This window comes from Belonocnema kinseyi, chromosome 9, assembly GCF_010883055.1.
Source record: "Belonocnema kinseyi isolate 2016_QV_RU_SX_M_011 chromosome 9, B_treatae_v1, whole genome shotgun sequence".
Lineage (NCBI taxonomy): Eukaryota > Metazoa > Arthropoda > Insecta > Hymenoptera > Cynipidae > Belonocnema > Belonocnema kinseyi.
Genome location: NC_046665.1, coordinates 77,633,136 through 77,638,790, shown reverse-complemented (window position 1 = coordinate 77,638,790; position 5,655 = coordinate 77,633,136).

Sequence of the window (5,655 nt, the reverse complement as noted above, 5' to 3'; positions counted from 1 at the left end):
GGGAGCTCTTCTTAATATTTTGACACCAAAATCATGTCGATACACCTTACCGACTGCGAGTAAAGCCACCCACGCTTTAACTTGACAGACTGTATATACAATTAACAATTTGCTTACTCTTCCATTTCAAGATTTCTTCAAGCATAATTAAAGAAATTTTAAAAAGCTGAAATACGCAGTTCACATTAAATAGAAAAATTACTTCAGGAATTGTGTAATTAGTGAAAATAATACGAATAAGTTGCACCATTTGCGATCTAATGATGTAGGATCGTTAGAATTAGAAAGGGGCCAATCTGGAAGTTCGACCAACAAAATTGTAGATCTATTTAATATTTGCGAATTTTTAGTTGAAAACATACTGTCCCCTATGCCAAGCATCAACACTACACGAATATCTATTTCGCTTCCATTTTTAAATTCTGTGAGCAGTCAGCTTGCCTGCGGCTTACTTTCAGCTACGTCTTCGGCTTGCCTTCAGTTCCGTCTTCGGCTCGTCTATGACTTTACATTTGGTTCACATACATCTCACCGACAGCTCCTGTTGAAAACATCCTCCTAGACCAGTGGTCGGAAAACTTTTTGCTTAATTTTCAGGTATGGTCAGACTCCACCCGACTTAATTTTTTCTACTACTTTTCGGTCTATCCATGTACCTTTGTGTTAGTGAGTTTACTCCAGCAAGGGTATTTTGTCCACAGGCATGTCAAATTAAGGAAATTAAAAAAATTTTTAATTTTTCAATTAGCGACTTGAAAATAGCATTATCAGCATCTACGAATTTTTCGGATTCCAATGATGTATTACATCAGCTTTACAGTCAATGTAATACTAAATACTTCTCAAATTTTCAATCTTTATCCACAAATTTCATGTCTTTGGAATCGGAAAAATACGCAGATTCCAAATATATTACTTTCAGTTCACTGATTGCAACATTACGAATTTTTTAATCTCACATTTTTTCCCATTTTCTAACAAAGGACCCCTGAGGAAAGGGGTTGTCTGGCCAAGCTCGCAGGTACTGCCCTGAAAGTAGGTCGTAGGGCAGCCAGGGTAGGGTAGCCTGCCCTGGACAAGAGCGTGCCGACCGCTGTCCTAGACTAAAAAGCCCAGTTTTACTCGCCCGTCACCAGGGACGAATTAAGGCGAAGGCGAAGCAGGCGACCGCCTACTACTCCTACGATCGCAGGGCGCCGAGAGCGCCAAACGAAGGCGCCAAACGAAGGTGCCAAGTAAGCCGAATCAGCTTCCGCCTGCAGCTTAAATTGACCTTCGTCCGCCCCTGCCTGTCACATAAACTATCATTCACAAGAACTGTCAACTTGAATTGAAGATATTAATCGATTTTTATCAACTTTCTTTTCATTTGCTTAAAATTAGATTAGAAAATTGATTCAACTAATTGAAATTTAATTTATTAAAACATTAACACATTTAAATTTTTCTCAACCGGTTCCAATTCTCTCGCGTGAAGCATGCTGCGTCAAGCAGTGAAGCAGTTAAGTGTCCCCCCTTGGCGGCAGGGTATTGTGAAAAAATGTGCATGTGCTGGTTTCTCGTGCTCGACCTTCCCATTATAAGAAAATTAGAGCCGAACAGGAAAACTGGAAAATTGAGTAATTTGAGTCCAGTAATGTATTTTGTTCGACAAATTTAGTGAAAATATGAACCGATTTTTATGAACTTTTTTCCATATTTCTAAAATTATATCACGAAATTGATTCAGCTCATTTAAATTTAATTGTGTCATACCTTCATAACTTCAATTATTGTAACAGGTCTCAATCTCAGAACAATGAAAGGCATTCATGCTAGGTAAAAAAATATAGTCCCATGCTCATAGCGGGGACCCTGCCTTGGAGCCTACCGTGCTATCCGGCCCGGGGTGGCATCCCCCTACCCCCGGGTAGCCACCCTAGCCAGGGTAGCAGTTTGGGAATCGCGAAAATTCTTGACAATATAAGGTGGCCACCGCGCTCGGCTAAAATTAGGAAAAAAATAGAGATTTAAAAAAATGTCAAGTCATGGATTTTCTGATCGAAGTACTTTGTGTCATTATTAAGAACAATAAAATCACCAAATTATTTCTATTCAAAAATAAATAGGCAGTCGTGGACAATTGTCCAGGGATGGTCCCGAAGAAAGTAACCACCAAGCGGAGGTGTGAAAACAGTACTGAAAGCTGAATGGCACCTGGGTGAGGTGTCTAGAACGGTGACTCTGGGATACCGGGCGACCTCTCAGAGTACGCAGCCTTATCCTTGCATGCGGGGCTCTACAAGGATGGACGAACCCCTTTCCCTAACTTCTCGTGGGAACAACAATGGCAACACCAAACATAGTTGTAGTAAATGTGGTTCAAAGCAACAGAACGCGCAGGGCTCCCGAAAATGGGTCGGCCAACAATGCCGACCATTCGATTGAATCACGACTTGCTAAAGTGCTACGATGCGAGTGTGGCCTTGAACGGGGTTACATGGCCCGGCTTTGGCCGATGGGAACCGTAAAGCAAAACCAAAGGTTGATCATAAGACCAAAAGACGAATGCATCAACTTGCCATAAAAATAGGCTGGGCTGACCACCAGGGAGCATATTGTTGAGAGAATACAGATACTATCTGACGCTAAGAGAAGTCTAGAGCAGAGGGAAAAGTAGGTCAGAGAAACTCAACAGTTTCTCTCTGACCCATCTTGACTCTTCCAAGACCCTCCAGTTACTGTCGACCACCCGCCCAAGCCGGAGGAGGTCTAATATTATTGCCACTATCTCTAGCACTTAGCCATTCCGACGGGTACTTTTGCAGCAAGCCTTCAGATCGAAAGTACAAGGTCACTCATGTATGTTACATTGACGATCTTAAGATCTATGCTAAAAACAAAAAGCAACTACATCTAGCTCTAGGGATTGTCGAACGATATACTAAGGAAATTGAAATGGAATTTGGCTTAGACAAATGCGCCAAGGTTTATTTTAGTGACTAATAGATACCTGCGCGTGCCACAGAGCCACATTCAGGATGTGACATCTATAAATGATACTCTCCGATGCACGCCCCGAGCATTTAGCTCACATACTATCTAGTTGTCCAACTCATGTGGGAACGACCTACATCTTAAGGCACAATGCAGCACTAAGAGTACTTTATTACCATCACTGTCACTCTTACGGCATTAATCTTAATATCGCTCCTATAAATGTTCCTAAGGAAATCATGTCAATTGTCGAGAATGGGAAGTGCCACATATACTGGAACTTTATATTCTCGACAATTGTTTCTGTTGCACACTCGAGGCCTGACATGGATCTTCTTGACTTCGAGAAGCGAACCATGTTGATTTAATAATTGAAACTGAGTATCCTTTCATTCAGAGAGGCAAGGTAAAATATTTTACATACTGAAATGAAAAAGTGACATATTTGAGGCATTGCATACCTGCTTATTCCTTCATCGAAATCGTGAAGAGTACAAAAAGCAAAGTTCTTTACCGGATCGAAGTAATCGTCTTCCAACCAAACGGATTTTTCTTTAACTCCCGACACATTCACACCTAGAGTAACATCAGTTTCGTAATCTTCTGATTTTCTGATGTAATTGGACAGTTCCTCACAGTCATACGAGCAATCATTTCTATGTCTCTTGCAAAATCTACAATATAGAATAGCAGAAAAGCTACCTGAAAACCCTAACACCACGTTCAATCCCTTGTTATCACCTAAAATTAAGCCAAGGACAAAGTACACGCGCTTATTTCCAGATTCAGTCTTTAGCCAAATACCGTTCCTTGCAAGGAAATTCAGTTCTAAAACCACATTTTTGAAAACTTCAAAGTTTCCATTTGGCAGTTTCCTGTCTCGGGAATAGTACAAGAAATTCAAAAATATATTATTTAGTTGAGCGTAAAACTCTAGTGGCAAGCATGGCGTTGATACATACACTGCGCCAACTTGACTAACCCCTGTGTGAGATCCTAGAGCATTATTAATTTCCAAATCATCAATTCCAAGGAATAAGGGTAGTACTGTTTTGCCTTCGGCTTCATAGAGAGCTAATTTTTTTCTCCATAAGTTGCCTAGGACAAAATTAGATAAAACGCTGTCATCGCATTTTAGCTGATTCACATGGTTCAAAACTGTCGTGACAATTCCTGGGAGCTCGAAGAACTTTTTCAATATCAACCGCAATGGAATATGTGTTGCTGTGCAAGGCACTGGCATTCCTACAATTCTGTTATCAACAAATTTGTATTCATACCTTTCTCCTACTACACATTCAGTTGCTGGTATAAGATTTCCTGACTTTTCAAAATATTTCAAGCATAAGTAATCTGAAGAGAGAGAAGAAAATGGAGCACTAAAAGCATCCAACAAACAATCTATTTCGCGTCTCTCAGTATCCTGAAGAGTTGAGTTTTTTAATATGGAATCAAATCTTTTTTTTAATTCTGTAATTGAGCTCTCAATAAAATCCCGAACATTGTCAACCATGATTTGAACCAGACTTCTAGGGAAAGAAGGTCGACTAGCTTAGCAACAAACATTGAACTGTGCTGTATTAAAAAATCTTTAAAATTTATCGGCACGGGTTGAATAATTACGTCCTCAAGAAGCGAATTACCTACGCCATTGCAATTTATTGTTACCTCATTAATATTCTCAATTTCTTGCCCAAGATCATACCCTACTCCTACTCGTTGACAATCAGGTGCAGCATTGCAAGAGAACTTATGGAATTTTCGATAGTGTTTGCGCACTCTAGCCCAAAAAGAAAATGTTTTCTGAAATAAGCAGTTTTCCTCATCGCAAACATAAAGGGTCATATTTCGCATACCATGAGTAACTTTATAGTGAATGTATAATGCCTGTATGGATGGAAAGAACGACTGAGCAGTGCACTTTGAGCAAACAGGCATTGTGACAGGTTAAAAATTCAAACAAAAAACTAAAATGTAATTTTCTGACAGTATAACCTTACTTTGGTAAAATTATTTCTCGCACGATAATTTTTTAATTAAAGACCGTAAACTGTCTTTTTCGCGACGATTGTCCCAGTTGGTCGTCACATATTACACACATGCCTGGAGCAGCAGCCACAGTGGTTTACCATGTTTCGGATACAGTGCATGTATTGCATGAAATATCTTAAATGTTACGTCAATGGCCTTGAGTGGAGAGTCGAAAATGTACGGAAGATCATCCAACGATGCAAAGCAGTCCATAATATTGTCTAGGTCTTCGCCTACAATCACTGCAAAGGGCTGGGTTGTTTCGTTCCTTGAGACTGCTCTTTCTCTGACCCTCTTGATTGCTGGCTTAACATCACCACAGCTTTGAAAATATTTTAAAAAGTGAATTTGCTAATCCTAAAAATCATAAACTTAAATTACCAGAATATAAGATTAGTTCTCTAAAAAATTTTTTTACATTCACCGTTACATGAATCAGAAATCCATCTTGAATCACCTCTCTGACAGGCTTCCAACAATTTGTACCACTATTGATTAATTTTGGCTTTACTAATTTTGACAGTTTTATCAATACTGCTGCATCACTTTCCTCTGTAACACAATAAGAAAATTGCGATGAGTTATTTACAATTATACTGGAAGCTTGATTCGACATTAAAATATAGTTTTTAAGTGAACAAACCTTCA